Source organism: Lygodium microphyllum, chromosome 28 (assembly GCF_053477565.2).
Source record: "Lygodium microphyllum isolate KBCC chromosome 28, Lygodium_microphyllum_v1.1.10, whole genome shotgun sequence".
NCBI lineage: Eukaryota > Viridiplantae > Streptophyta > Polypodiopsida > Schizaeales > Lygodiaceae > Lygodium > Lygodium microphyllum.
Genome location: NC_141162.1, coordinates 59,107,476 through 59,124,343, shown reverse-complemented (window position 1 = coordinate 59,124,343; position 16,868 = coordinate 59,107,476). Strand labels below are relative to the sequence as shown.

At 42.3% G+C, this 16,868-nt stretch overlaps 1 protein-coding gene across 5 annotated transcripts in view; it reads right to left on the bottom strand.

Annotated features, from left to right (window-relative positions):
- The window catches only part of LOC148011501 (histone acetyltransferase GCN5-like), a 108,781-nt gene that overhangs the window by 63,231 nt on the left and 28,682 nt on the right, over window positions 1-16,868 (bottom strand). The gene's annotated exons all lie outside the window — the stretch shown is intronic.

The following is a 16,868-nucleotide window of genomic DNA, read 5'->3' as shown; positions in this document are numbered from 1 at the left end:
AAAACAGCTAGAAATAGTATGGACAGGAAAGGAAAGGGATTGGGCAGCTGAAGGATGAGGACTGTGGAGCTTCAGGGCTGGGAGTGTCACGGCTGTAGACAGCAGTAGATGTAAAAGGGGGAAAGCAAACAGCAAGTAGGAAGAGTGATTAGCTGAGAAAACGAGGGGGGACAGCAGGGGAAAGAAAAGCAGAATGCTCACACAGGAAGGCACAAGAAGGCGAAATGATGTGCTCAACCTGCAACTAGCTGAAAATCCTTGTCTGTTGAAACACCTGTCCCGAAATGTTTCCGTTACAAGTAGCCCGAAACGCCATTTCGGGCAACTATGTACCGAAGCAATGTCAACCCCTTTCAGTGGTTGTAGTGCCATTCCAAGGAGGTTGAGAGGGGTCTTTCCCAAGGAGGTAGCATAGTTCCTCCAACCCCCTTTTGGCAATGGATCTTGGATCTCCCTCTCAATGAGTGCCTCATGGCATCTCTAACTAGTTCAGTCATTATCTTCCTACACGCTAGTTTCTTAGGCATCCTAGTCATCCTTAGGAACCTAGGACTAGTTTCTTTTAAGCTTAGCTACACCTTTTCAAGTCTTCCGCTACACACTTCCTTCTTCCATCCCATTGCATCTAATACTCATTTAGCTATTTTTTACATTTAACAAAGCATCCAAAGCATTTCAATATGAAACATTTGGTAGGCAACTTTCTCGATCCTTTCATGCCAAGTGTTTTATTTCAATTAGGACTAACATTGTAGGTATTTTACTAGTTCTATCTGAGCTGAAGGTTCGATAATTCAATTCCTACCATGGCGAATATTGCCTCCATCAACATCCAAACTGAGATAGTATCTCAAGATCAGGCATCCTTTTCCTTTATCTTGACATTCATCTTTTTTTCCTTTTAGTTGAGGTGTTCTAATCATTTAACCATCATTTCCTACACTACTAGTTTGTTTACTTTTCACAACGAGTGGACTTACTACTTCGGTGGTTAGGCCTCCGCATTCTTGGTTGGCATCAGAGCCATCTCTCAAGTTCGAGTCTTAGACATGCCTACGACACGTGGTTAACGTTGGAGCCCTCTCCCAAGATCAAGTAGAGGCACATCCAGTTGGTGAGGATCATGTCTTCCACCTTCATCCATTCAATCTATTTGCATGATGGACCACTATCCTAGTGTTTTCCAGCTTGAGATTCAAGCTTGCCTTTACCACTTGGTCGGCATTGGAGCCCTCTCCCAAGATTGAGTATGGGCGTTCTACATATCCCATGGTTGATTCTCCATTTGCCATTCCAACTAAGAGGTACGAAGTCTGTTGTGCTAAGAAATGCACTTAGCCACTTAAAAAGCCCCAAAACATGCTTATTTTAGGCTTATTTTAGCCAAAACCCTCAAACAGGGAGCGGATCGAGAAAGTTAAGTGGGAGAGGATCTAGAACCCTAAGTTTCTACAAATTGGCAGCCAGCCCTCCACTCTTTTACAATCCCATTTTTGCAGGTTTCAAGTGTTACCAGCTTGCTGCCCACACCCCGGTCACAGAGGACATCTCAGCCCTTGCTGTCCATCACTGTTCCCTACAGTCTGGCGCCTGTTTCCAACCCTCCACACGCTGATTGCTATTGTTTCTACCTAGCAACTGACTGCTATTCATCTGCACTGCTGTCGTACAGCCTGCCACGCCAGCAAACTGCTGCGTTTGCAGGCTCCAGCTACCGCCCTGAAGATTTTCTCTCTCCTATCTGCAGTCGCTGCAGTCTTTCTCTCTCCTGCAAGCTCCGTTTTTAGTCTTTCTCTCTCTTGCAAGTTGTCTTGCCTGCGTTTTTAGTCTATCTCTCTTCTCACTGTTGCCTATATTTTCAGTCTTTCTCTCTCTTGCAAGCTCCGTTTTTAATCTTTCTTTCTCCTCACTACTGTCTGCATCAAATCCAGCTTCTCACTGCTGTGTTTGCTAGTGTTTAACATCCGGAGCTGCCTTGCTACAATTTGGGATCCGTTCGCAGCACGACACATTCTCCAGCTCATTAGCCCTACCCTGATCCTAGAGATACAGGAGTTCGAGATTCAGTATTCATTCACTGCATAGTGTGTTTGCTGCATGAGCATCGTATTATTAGTAGTCGTATCATTTCATTTATTCACTCTGTTCATTGTCTCTAAGTTACTCTAATCCTAACCCTAACTGTGTTCTTTTTATCAATCTTTGCTTTGTCGTACGGTTTCTATTTATGTTTCTATGTTAGGGTATTTTTCTTTACATGGTATCATAGCCTGGTACTCTCTGAGAAACCTAGGCCTTTGATCTGAAAGCTCTTCGCAAGAAGCAAGAACAACAGTAGGTTCAAATGACTTCGAACACATCAACACCGATTCAATCTCCAGATCAGCCTATGCCGAGAACCGAGCGAGAGTGGGCCAATCAGCTTGCTCCACAAAGTTCCGACATGGTGGGAGAAACATCTGAGTACATGGAAGAAAAGATAGGCAAGCTAACCTCTGAGAAATATAAACTGATCATAGCCTATCGACAAAAGAAGATTGAGGAGCTCAACCGAAGGATTGCCCTTCAAGAAAAGCTTCTAAATGAAGGTATGCATGGATTTCACTCTTCAGATGTTGCGCGTAAGTCTGATGATGTTGCAGAGCCATCGAGACCTCCATCAAGGATGGGCTCCCCTCTTGGAGAGTAAGATCCGGAGTAGGTTCCATTTTTTCAGACTCTTCCGTCCTCTCCGGTGCAAGGTACTTTTGATTCGTCTTTTGTGCCTTCTTCTTTTACCTCTTTTGTTTTGCAATATACTAGTAGAGATTATGTGGAAGAAAAAGTCCAGACTGTTGACTACGGAAAAGCTCCTCTAGAGGACCAATTCTTGTATATTAATATACGTCGCGGGGATTATAAAAAAAAGCCAGGTAACTCTTCTTCTATCCTTCGTTCTTTTTCGTCTACTTCACATAATCAAAATGAATTCGGGATCATCTTCACAGTTTCATTTTCAATCTTTAAATGATAAAAATGAACAAAAAGAATCTGCACCTCATAAACCTCACTTTCAAAACCCACCCATCCCACCACATTCTTCCGCTGCTTCACCACTTCCATTCACACCATTTACATTTCCACTTCAAACACCTCATGTTGCACCGCACATCACACCAGGGGGGTTATGGAAACATAGGCACATCCTTTAGGACCTCATCCTTTCCTCAACCGGGTAGTGTTCCACCTACCTCATACACAATTTCACGATCATCGCAGCCTGGGTATCCCAATCAGTCTATCCCGAGTGTGGATTAGTTGCCTCCATAGTTTGCCTCCATGGCATTGCCTAGTGGACCTTCTAGTCATAATGCTATGTCCCAGCCTTACTTTAAACAAGGCTACTATGTCCCAGTGCCTCCACCTACACCGGTACCTTATGGAAACATTCATATTCCAGTGCCTCCGCATCAAGCGGCACTCATTGGACACTCGCAGCCTACTTTTGCCTATCCACCTCTTCCCCCTCCTTCTTACTCTTATCAGAGACTCTCACCTCCACCATCTTTCTCACCGTCATCTTACTCCACCCACCCGACACCTCATGGTTCTCGCTCATCTTCTGCCAAGAATGCATTTAATGACAAGACTCGTTTTAACGGGTCAAACTTTACTACTTGGTCGAATTTGATGAGACATGTCCTTGATTCACAAAACCTATGAAATCCAGTGCAGGGGTTGCAACACCAACCCAATCCCGCATTTGTTCCATACGAGGTCGTCTGCTCCTGGAAGGCAAGGAATACCTCCACTATTGTCGAGCTGATGCAAGGCTTATTGCCAGAGTTTAATTCTCAACTTCAACATTTTGACTTAGCGTCAGAGCGATGGGCACACTTGACTGACCGCTATGCGGCTCGAGATAGAACCCCTCGTATTAATCTTAACCATGAGCTTCAGCTTTTCAAAATCACTGACCGGGATGACTTGATAGTCAAGTTGGCTGAGTATCGACATCTTCTCGCTGAATTCTCCACTACGGGGACTCCCAAGTCCTCTGATGATCAGGTCACATTGTTCCTAAATAAACTCCCCAAGAAATACTTCAATTTTGTGGAAGGAATAGTTTCAAAGTCTACCATGCCTACATTCTATGAATTTGAGTGTCAGCTGTTGTGTTATGCACGGTTGTTTGATCAGTTTCATATGAATTCCTCTACAGAGGGGGCTCCTTTTGCTCATTCTCAAAAAGGGCAACAAGGGAAGGGCAAACCAAACCAAACCTCCACTCAAAATCAAAATCAAACTCAAAACCTAAATCAATCTGGGGATTCTCAAGGAAACTCTCAGTCACAACTCAAACCTAGGTGGTAGAATGTACCTAAAAAGAATAGGTATTGTCAACATTGTCAAAAGGCTCGCCATTTTGACGACGAGTGTCGATCAAAGCCACGAGGCACAGCATCAAAACCTAAGTCTCAGACCCCCACCCCTCAATCAAGCAACCCCCAGCAGGGGAGGCAAGGTAATGGCAAGGGGCAGCTTAAAGGTCAGACTCGCACTGCCACCGCACAGTCATCTCAATCGACAACATTCTCAACTCCAGAGGGCTTGTCTGACTGATCTGCAGAGGCCCATATCGTCTCCATAGAGACATCAAATGCGAGTCTCGTCCACATCTGTGAGTTGCCTCTCGACGAGGTTACTGCAGAGGCCCACTCATCACAACCAAGCACTTCAGCTCCAATTTGGATTGTGGACAATGGAGCTACACATCACATGACTCCTACAGAGGGCATTTTCGTACCCGAGCCCCTGCAGTCGAGCAGGTCCGTGTAGAAAACAACTCCTCGGTCAAGATTCAAGCTCAAGGTTGCATCAGTTTTGCCACTAACAAGGGTCCGGATTTGGCTTCGTTGGACAATGTATATCATGTCTCTCAGCATGGGGTGAACTTGTTATCTGTTCAACAGCTTTGCCAATTGGGGCGAGCAATTTTCTTTACAGCGACCGCAGTCGAGGTCCTTGACTCTCTAACTGGTTTAGCGATTGCTCACGGTATCATGTCCCTCAGCTTGGGGTGAACTTGTTATCTGTTCAGCAGCTTTGTCAGTTGGGGCGAGCAATTTTCTTTACAGCGACCGCAGTCAAGGTCCTTGACTCTCTAACTGGTTTAGTGATTGCTCGGGGTGAGGCATAGCCTAATGGCCTATACCACATGACACACTTTCTGATCGAGCCGACTGTCGAAGGCTCCGTGTTACATAGCTTCCAGGCCTTAGCCACATCTCGGGAGCCTACGCACAATGAGCGTCTTTGGCATTTTCGCTTAGGGCATCTTGGTTATGACTCACTTTATGAGTTGTCACGCCGTGAGCTGGTTGAGGGCCTTCCACGCCTGAATCAAGCTCGAGGTGTCTGTAAGCCTGTTAGCTCAGGAAGCACCACCGTACCCCATTTCCTCAGCAATCTACACGTAGGGCTGAGGATCCTCTTGGACTGATTCACATTGATCTTTGTGGGCCGACATCCACTGCTGCTTTGAACGGCACGCTGTACTTCTTTTTTATAGTGGATGATCATTCTCAATACATGTGGGTGTACTTCCTCAAGCATAAGTCAGATGCTTTCACATATTTTTCTGCTTGAGTACTCCTAGTTCATAACCAAACTGGTCATCGTGTTGGGTACATGAGTGATAGGGGTGGTGAGCTTATCCCCCATAAGTTTTCCGAGTTTCTACAGAAGCATGGTATTTCTCGCCAGCTCACCTCTACCAACTCTCCCTCTCAGAATGAAGTCGTAGAGCTTAGAAACCGCATAGTCATGGAAATGGCACGCTCTATGCTGTTCGCAGCAAAGCTTCTTGAGTGCCTTTGGGTCGAGGCTGTTAACACTTTGGTGTACATTCTCAACCAATGCCCAACTACAGCTCTTCCTCAAAAGACCCCGTATGAGGCATTTTTTGGCTCTCGGCCTATTATTTTCCATTTCAGAGTCTTTGCGTGTGGTGCGTACACACGGCCAGTAGCCACACCTCTTGATCCTACTGTCCACTTGTCGAAGGATATCTTAGGACAGCCCTTCTATGCACACACCTATCGATCTGTTGTAGAGAAACTTCTTTGGTTAATTCACACTAAGCCAGATTTAGCAGTTGATAAAAACAAAGCTTATAATAACAAGTTCAAATAAATGTGCATGCATCTACAAACCAAGGGGTTACAAGGAGCTTACTCAGTTAGCATACTCAGTCAGTATTTCACAACACCTAAGATGTCACATTGGATTGCATGTCTTCATGTGTTATGTTATTTGCGGTCTACTTTTTCTTATGCCTTGACATATGGTTCTGGTTTATGTTTGTAGAGGTACACTGATTCTGATTGGACAAGACATCCTGACACCCGGCATTCCCATGGCGGCTACCTCTTTACCTTGGGCACGGCTCCCATTTCTTGGTCCAGCTGTAAGCAAGAGACGATGGCAGCTTCCACGGCCGAGGCTGAGTACCAAGCTCTCTTCGATGGCACCACTGAGGCCATCTATCTGAGGAGTTTACTGGCGGTGCTTCATTTTCCATATGACTCTCCCACAGTTATCTACTGCAATAACCAGACTGCCATTGCCCTTGCGGGCAATTCGATCATCACACCACGGACACGGCATGTGGGAGTCCACTTCCACTTTTCCAAAGAGCAGGTTGAGCTAGGCTCTATTCGCCTAGAGTTTGTACCTTCATCAGATAATTTTGCAAATATCTTGACCAAAGCAGTCAACTGGCCGGTTCCTCAGTACCTGCTACCCAGGATCGGCTCGGGTATACCCTCCCCTACTTCTTCAACTTGACGGGGAGAGAGTGCTTCCCTCTTGCTTTCCCTTCCAGTTTGAGAGGGGGCGGCTCCTACTCTTGATCGTGACAGTGATGATATTTACAGTTTTTTAGACATTACATTCACTTATTCTTTTATATTGTGTTATGGGTATTTGTAACTTCATCCGCACTATCAGGATGACCTAATTGTAAAAGGGCACTTGGACAAGTGAACACTTTCCCTACGAGGGCACTGTCCCAATGGCACCGTTCAATAGCATATTGCATGAGCATGGCATCTTGCATCTTCCTTTGCATTACCCTATGCATTGGCATTTTATTCATGTCAACATGCATCTATCCACATTTATCCCTTTTCGGTCTTTTAGAGTAGTTGACTCTAGGATCCACCATATTCGTAGCATAACACATCGCAGTTCTCCTAAAGGCAGTTTCCCTACTCTTGCTTGCTTGCTTGCTTTGCTTGTCTTGCTTGCTTGGTCGCTTTGCTTGTTTTGATAAAAAAAAACCTGACCAAAAGAAAACAAAGGTTGCTGCAAACATTCAACAAATTAGTCAAAAACTGCCAAAAACAGTAAAAACGGCCTGAAAATACAATCACCCAGCCAAGATGGAGTCAAGAACACCAAAACGCAGGCTAAGTACTGCCACAAACTGTTGCAGCAGCCTGAAAACTGAAAACGCAAGCAAAAGGGATTGTAGTCATCAGCAGGCGATGGCAAATCAACAGAAAACACAGGTAAAACAGGTCGCCTATATGGAACAATAGCCACCACCTAATCAGCAAGGGTGAAAACAGTCCTGAAATCAGCAAGAAAACACACCAAGAGCACAAATCCTGAAATCTAATACCATGTCAGAAGTGATGCAGCAATGGAAGCGTAAACATAAACTGTAATAAACTGCTGAAACAATAGCCACCTAATCAGCAACTCAGGTTGATTCTCTTTTATATTAAATCTCGAAAACAAGCGAATATCATAATTGTTAAACATACTACGTTGTTCGGGGCGTTTACAGTGGTATCAGAGCTTTGGCTCGGTCCTCACCCCAACACTGGTAGTGCTTACAATTATAAGTCTGTTTGTTTTCAGCCCTTGCATTGAGTGCTTAAGCATATTTTTCTTAGAGTCTCAATGGATCAGTCGAGTGCTATCCTTCAAGCCATTCAAAGTCTTAAGAGAGGAGAATCAGCAAATTCGTGAGCAACTTCTCAAACTAGAAAAAGTTGAGAATCCCAAAGAATTCAAGGAAAGAAGTCCATCTGTTTCAAGGAGACAAAGCCATACCAATGAAAGGAGCCAATCAAGAAGTCCAACTACTTCTAAGAGGCAGTCCCATTCTACTTTAAGACAAAGAAAGAGATCACGTCGAAGCTCATCCTCTTCTTCAAAGTCATCTGGTGCCTACTCTGATGGACCCTCTTCTAGTGACAAAGAGTCACACCCTTCTCGTGGAAGACCTCATCATCATCAAAGGCGTCGACATTCTTCACCCTCGTCTCTATCTTCATCCCCATCAAGCACTTCATCATCTTCAACCTCAAGATCCGAGCATGGACGAAGGCATAAGAAGAAGAAGAAGACTAAGTCACTATCTCAATTTGAAAAGAAGATCAAGTTCAGTATGTATGATGGTTTCCGAAATCCTGATCTTCTTTTGAAGTTTATTCGTCAATTTCAAATTTTGTATCGCCGTGACAAGTATAAAGAAAAAGAAAAGATTACGTTTGCAGCTTTACATATGACCGATTTAGCCCATACTTGGTGGACGGGGTTGGAATATGATCATGCTGCCCCAAAATCATGGCGGTCTTTTGTTCGCATGATACAAAGTCAATTTCTTCCTGCTCATTTCAAAAGAGATGTAAAAATGGAATGGGATAGGCTTTGGCAAAGGAAAAATGAGTCACTTGGTGACTATACCAAGAGATTTTGGGAGCTACTTTTGAAGGTCCAACATTTCAAGAAGATCAATAGTTCGGAAAAGCTTAGGAAGTTTCAAGGAGGTTTGCATTTTAAACTTCGTAGTGCTCTTAATCATTATCATTGTTCTAGTCTCAGGGAACTCATTGACCATGCTGAGACATGGGAAATCGAGCACAATGGCAACAAATCATTCCAAAAGAATGATACGAAGAGAGTAGCTGATGATGAGGAGTATTCAGCCCCAAATGAAGGACAAAAACAACGGCAAAAGCAGCCATCAAATCAAAAGAAGATGAAGCCCTATGCACCTCCTAATGCTCCTCAATTTCGCTCCAATCTATACCCACAAGCAAAGCAACTTTCCGAAGAAGAAAAGCAGCGCTTCATGAAAGAAGGAAAGTGCTTTAAATGTGGACAAATAGGCCACATAGCGAAGCAATGTCCAAACAAAGGACAAAGCAAGGCTTCTGACAACAAGCCTAAGTCGCCAATGAAAATCAATGCTATTAGTGATATAGTTGCAAACACAACTCACACTCCAGAGATGCGTAAATTATTAAAAGTTTGTGGACAGCTGCAAGGTAAGCAAGCACTATTCTTAATAGATCTTGGGGCGAATGAAATTGTTATTTCCTTGCAATTAGCTAAAGAGCTTGGATTAAAGAATGAAGAGATGGACACTCCGGTAAAAGTTCGCCAAGCTTTAAATACCGATGAAGGTGACACAGTGAAGACTGTGACACCCTACATTGGCAAGCTCAAGTTTCAAATTCAAGGCTACAGTGACGAAGATACCTTCTGTATCGGGGACCTTAATGGTTGCGATGTGATTCTTGGCATGCCCTGGAATCATAGAGTAGATTCAACCATCTTCTCTCAGAAAAAGAAGGTAGAACTCACCAACAAAGGCAAGAAGTACGAGATCCAAGCTGGAGTTTCTGGAGACACTATACCTATGGTAAGCCATATGCAAGTCTCTAGAGCAATTAAGGATTGTGTTCAATGTTGTTTGCTTTATGTCACTGATGTAAAAGATAATATAAATGCTGAAAACCAAGAGCGACTTTAGCTCTTGGAAAAGTATAAAGGTTGTTTTTCGGAGGATCTTCCTTATCAGCTTCCCCCAGAAAAGCCAGAAGACCATCATATTGATATTATTCCGGGCAGTTCTCCTCCTAATATAGCACCATACCGTGTGAGCCGTCCTCAACAAGAAAAAATCAGAAAGCAAGTCGAAGACCTACTCAACCGTGGGCTAATTAGGCCAAGTAGCTCACCATTTTGTTCACTGGTTCTTCTTGTTCAAAAGAAAGATGGCACATTCAAGATGTGCATTGATTATCGAGCTCTCAACAAAATCATTGTGAAGAATCGGTTTCCGATTCCCAGAATTGACAACATTTTGGATCGTCTAGGAGGCTCAAAGGTTTTCAACCGCATTGATCTAAAGAGTGATTATCATCAAATTAGGGTAATACCACAAGATGTACACAAAACTGCTTTCCGCACTTCATACGGTCTTTATGAATTCTTGGTGGTTCCTTTCGGATTAACCAATGCGCCAGCCACCTTTAATCGAATGATGGAGCGCATCTTTAGAGAGCATCAACAATATGTCGGTACTTTCTTTGATGATATTCTTGTCTTTAGCAAGAATGAAGAGAAGCATCAACAGCACTTGGAGATTGTTCTACAATTACTTCAACAAAATCAACTCTTGGTAAATGGTAAAAAGAGTGAATTTTTCATGCATAAAATAAATTACCTTGGGTATGTCATCTCTTCTGAAGGGATTCAGATGGATCCTGGAAAGATCAAGATAATCCAAGAATGGCCTCATCTTAATGATGTACATGAGGTGCGATCGTTTCTTAGCTTATGCTCTTATTACCGCCGCTTCATCAAGCATTTTACACATATGGCTTCTCCACTTCATGACCTTACAAAGAAGAAGACCTCTTTCCAATGGAAGGAAAAAGAGAAGGCAACCTTCACAAGGCTGAAAACAGCTCTTACTTCTGGACCTATTCTTATCATTCCAGATTTGGTAAAACCATTTGTGGTGGAAGCAGATGCTTGCGGTGATTGTATTGGTGCAGTGCTAAATCAAGAAGGCCATGCCGTAGCCTTTGAAAGCCGCCGACTAAATGATGTGGAGAAAATGTATGACATTTATGAAAAGCAGCTCTTAGCAGTGGTTCATGATTTGAAGATATGGAAACATTATCTTTTAGGCAATGAATTCCTTGTTAAAACTGATCATCAGAGCTTGAAGTATTTCAAGACTCAAAAGCATTTGCAGGAGAAACATGCAAGATGAAAAAATTTCTTGTCTATGTTTCATTTTCAAATTATGTACACTCCAGGGAAACAAAATGTAGTTGCTGATGCACTTTCTAGAGTGCCTCGCATTGCAACTATTACAGTGGCTCATCATGAAGATTTTCAAACGATGAAGAATACTTATGATGAAGATACTGATTTTGCAACAATTTGGTCAAATTTACAACAAGGAGGTTCTTATCCAGATTATTCCATCAAAGTTGGTTACCTTCTCATGAACAATCGCCTTTGTGTCACTCTTCCTGTTCGACAAAAGGTGCTTAAAGAAAGTTATGAACCCCCTTATGCAGGGCATAGAGAGAGGACAGCCACTCTAAGTGCAATTGAGCGCTACTTTTATTGGCCAACATTACGAAGAGATACACATAATTTCATTGAGGCTTGTCTAGTATGCCAAAAATCCAAGTATGATAGGCAGAAGACTCCAGGATTGTTGCAACCTCTTCCAGTGCCCAAAGATCCATGGAAATCTATCACAATGGATTTCATCTCAGGTATTCCAAGAACACCTCAAGGTCATGATATGATTTGGGTCATAATTGATCAATTCAGCAAGCAATCACATTTTATTCCATGTCATAAAACATTGAAATCCACACAAGCTGCAAGACTTTTCATTCAACATATCTTCAGATTATAAGGTATGCCTTCTGAGATCATTTCAGATAGAGACTCCAAATTCACAAGTAACTTTTGGCCTGCTTTATTTGAGAATTTGGGTACCACTTTAAAGTTCTTCTCAGCTTTTTATCCTCAAACTGACAGCCAAACAGAGGTGATGAATCTCACTCTTTTGGATATGTTGAAAGCTTATGTTAGTGAACACAAGTCACAATGGGAAAAATATCCTCCATTATTGGAGTTTGCTTACAACAATACAGAGCACTCATCCACAGGGAAAGCTCCAAATGAAATACTACAGGGTAAAGTGATTCCTCCTCCAATTATTCGCACTAAAGATAATATTTTTGCTGCTGATGAGTTTGCTTTAGATTTAAAAACAACAATGGATCAAGTTCGAGCCACTATCAAACTTGCCCAAGAGCGACAAAAAAAGTAAGCAAATAAACGAAGAAGACCTTTGGCTTTTGAAAAAGGTCAACATGTCTTGCTAAAGTTTGATAAAAGTAGGCTCAAACAAGGTTCCGATCAAAATTCATCTTTTCCAAAGCTCTCTAGTAGATACTTTGGACCCTTCAAAGTGATTGAGAAAATAAATGAAGTTTCTTATCGACTTGAGCTTCCTGCTCATTGAAAAATAAACAATGTTTTTCATGTAAGTTTGCTAAAACCTTACATAGGACTAGAACCAAAGGAACCCATTACTGAAGATCCCCCAGAAGTTGAAAAAACAGAGCAACTCTTGGAACCTGAATAGATTTTGTTTCATAAGGATCGAACCACGAGAAGTAGCCTTGTGACACGAAAATTCTTACTAAAATTCAAGAATCTACCTACAACAGATGCACAGTGGGTAGATGAAAAATTCATGAAGGATTACCCAGACATTCTTCAGCCATATCAAGAAGCTTTTCAGCTGAGGACAAGTGAATAAAAGCCACAGGGCTGTCACAACTCTATAGAAACAGAATTTGTATCCTTTTTCATTAATTTGTCTATATAATGATTTATTAAATTTGTTTCCTTTGCACTAATTAGATATAATGAAAAGTGCATTGGAGCTGGCCACTGATGAGTGGTCACAGGTTATGGTGAACCCACACAGTGGGTTAGAGAAAAGATAGTTCAAACTTCCACCTATATGGCCCGATTGGGCGTCTATGACCAGAATTCACGCATATCAAGATTAGACTCGCACACAGAAAGGATTGATGCCTTGAAGCGTGGGCTAGATCCGCCAAAACAGACAGTTACAATCAACAAGATGGCATGATCATGAAATGCTTCTACAATGTGCATGTGTGGACTGAAAGCTTGAAATGCACATTTCTTTGCATAGGAAAGTCATATGAAGATTCTGATACCGTTTTTGCGATGTACACGGAAAAAGCTTTCATATGACACCCATATTGGGGGGTCCCTAAATTTAGGAGCCTCGAATTAGCCTAAAAATACTAGTCCTAAAAAATAGGGATGTCATTCTAAAAATAGTACATTCAGTACTCTGACTGTGCTTACTAAATTTGGTTGTTTCTATTCTTGATAATATTCAGCCCAAAAAGGAAGGCCATAGAGAAGAGACAAGTGTCACACAAGTTTCCAAGAGTCCCACCACTTGTCACATCTCATGACATGCGGCTGGACACTTATCTTGTGCTACTCCACTTTCCCCTTTTGGTACTAGCTCTTTCCTCTCCTATAAATAAGAGCTCGTTTTTCTTCATTCCGCATCATTTTTCTTTGCTGTAAACTCATGTACAGCACCCACAAATAGCCAGAAACTGGCCTCATCCATCCCCATCATCATCCCCCACTTCTCCATTATCAAATTCCTCCATATTCCCTCTTCTATCACTGCTGTTTTACAGGACAGCAAGCCTGTAAATTCATTACAGCATCTCCTTCTCGAGCTCTTTCTTCCATTTTAGCAACAAGATGCAAGCCCTATCCATGTACTGTTGATCAACGATGGAGAAAGGCTGATTTCCCCTCTTTCTTCTCTCATATTGTAAAGAAATAAGTTCTTATCATTGCATAATAGATAATGCATGTGTGTTTGTACATCTTTGCATGATCTTGTGAGAGTGAGAATTACTTCTCCTCACTCTCAGGTTGATTGTAACTGAGCTCTTCCCTAAGGGACTTGGGTTGAGTAGAAATACATTCCTTCGGGGGGGGAGGGGGGGAGGGGGTTTGCATCTTCAACCCTCAATCTTGTCTCCATTACTTTTACATTTTCATGGCTGTAATTTTGTGAGTAATTTTTATTTTCAGCTTTAAGTGTTCATTCTCTTTTATATTAAATCTCGAAAACGAGCGAATATCATAATTGTTAAGCATACTACGTTGTTCGGGGCGTTTACAGATTGCCCAAAGGATGATGCAATTGCTAGTTCTATGAAGGGCATACCTTATGCATCAGCTCGTGGATCTTTGATGTATGCTATGGTTGCAACTCGCCCTGACATTGCTCACGCAATGGGAGTTGTTAGTAGATTCATGTCTAACCCTGGCAAGCCATTGGGAAGTAGTGAAATGTATTTTCAGATACTTGAAAGGTACAAAAGAAAAATGTATATGCTATGGAAAGGGTACACTAGAGATGCACGAATTCTATGATTCAGAGATGGCAAGAGATATTGACACTAGGAAATCTACCAGTAAGTATGTCTTTACTTTGGCTGGTGGGGCTATCTCTTGGTGTTCAAGGTTGCAAAAATTTATGAGACTGAGTACTACAGAGGCTAAATATATTTCAGCCATCGAAGCTTCTAAGGAAGCTATTTGGCTTGGCTGTCTGGTCAAGGATTTTGGTCTTTCTTCACGTACTCCAATGCTTGGTTGTGATAGCCAAAGTATTGTACGTCTAGCTAAGAATGCCATGTTCCATGCGCATACCAAACGCATAGATATTTAGTACCACTTCATACAATAGGACTTGGATGATAGTCTTGTCACACTGACTAAGATCAAAACCCAAGATAACCCTACAAATGTTCTCACTAATAGTCTTGCAAAGGCTCAGCATGGGCATTGCATCCAATTAGTAAAAGTATGCTACCATAAAGGTACCACTTCGTGCCTTAAAGTAGGAGGTTGTTGGATGTAAAGTCCTTTCAGATGTAAAGTCCCTTAATCCCTGTGTGCATAAACTTGTATGGGTGTAACCACATCCTTATTTATACCCTAACATATAAATGCATTTTATTCTTTGTGTACCCTCACTGGTACACTCATCTTGGGATTCTCTCACTCTCACTCTCACTCTCAACACTACTACTCCATTTTTGTCTCATACTACCATAAAGGTACCACTTCGTGCCTTAAAGTAGAAGGTTGTTGGATGTAAAGTCCTTTCAGATGTAAAGCCCCTTAATCCCTGTGAGCATAAACTTGTATGGGTGTAAACACATCCTTATTTATACCCTAACATATAAATGCATTTTATTCTTTGTGTACCCTCACTGGTACACTCATCTTGGGATTCTCTCACTCTCACTCTCACTCTCGCTCTCAATACTACTGCTCCATTTTTGTCGCGTACTTCATTGTGCATTCATGCTAACAGTCATTTGCACCAGAAGGACCTTGGACCACTATCACCTACTCGTGGGGGGCCCTAAATTACTCTCACATGGTGTAGAACTGATCCTTGGTGGCTATAAATCATGTCAGCAAACCTCTCCTTGCTAAACCTCCTTCTCTCACAATGACTGGAATAGACTCCACCAGTCCTTAAAAACGTTTTTCCCACTTGCATGGGCAAGTTTTTCCATGTGTCAACCTTCTTATTCCATTTTCCAACATTACCCAGCTTATTAATTTAATTTAATAATTATTATAATCCTCAAAAAATTAATTTCATCTACCAATAACTAAATTGGCTAGGCCAATTTGTCTTCCAACTATCCTCGAGCAATTATTGACCCTTAGACTGGCATTAATTAATTAATTAATGCCTAGTCTCCAATGTCACCACGTCACCACTGACATTGGTGGCCAATAAATTGGTCTAGGTCCAAATCTGGCACCGGATACCACCTAGTACCTATCAAACATAACTTATTACAACTTTTGCCTTTGGCACCCACTGCATCCTCAAGGTCCTTGGCCTGTTACCATGAAATAATTGCCATGTGTATCACGTACTAAACAACCTTGCACATTTGATTAATATCTTAATTAAATGTTATCTGTAAGATTACAACATCTCAAAATTTCACAAGCTCATGATAGCTACACCCCCCATGATAATGGAGACTCTTTTCAAACCATTAGCTTCAACCAGATAGACTATCTAGGCCTTCCCCTTCATAAACCTCTCCCACATGGAGAGAAACTTGGTCATATAACAGGACCTTTACCAGCTACACATACAGCATACATGGACTTCACCCTAGCAATCCCTTCTCTTAAAGATATCATGCTACAGGGGCCACTTTATGAGGACTACCATAGATGGTTTCATGGAGAGACTTGGATACCTAGATGTATACATGCCACATGAGAAGGAGGATAGTCATTGGCCAACTCAAGGTATCCTCTCATCAGCTTGGGATCAAGACCAAGAGGGCATCCCACATTCCTTGAGCTAAGAGGATTTGCAAACTATGCCAAAAGGAAGTGGAGAGTGAGGAGCGCTACATCTATAGATATAGAGCCTATAGCACAGTTTGAGCTAGAGAACCCACGCTATTTGGATCAGACACCTCCCTCAATCATGGAGTCCCCAAACCAGCATTGCTGGGGCCAGTTCCTAGTTGAGATTCAAAGGCTCTGCACATCATTAGTACAGACAAGCACCATACAGAGAAGAGAATATCACTCAACTCACCCATTTCTTTCAAACAATGACCACACTCGCACATCACTTACACAAAGAGAGGTGACAGTCCAAAGAGCTGAGGAGATCAAAGCAACACGCCAACCATAGATACCAAGGTACCTGACGCAAATGCTACACTGGAGAGAGATGAGGGAGATATTTGCCACCAGTGACATGAGCAACACCTGAAAGAGCTGAGAGATCAGTCCAAATGCTACCCCCATACTATTTCATCAGGGATATATGACATACTCTACCCACCAATCTAGACTAGGTGAAACTAGATATTTGTGTATCATTCAGCCACACAGCTAGACATGCACTGCTTCATCCTCCA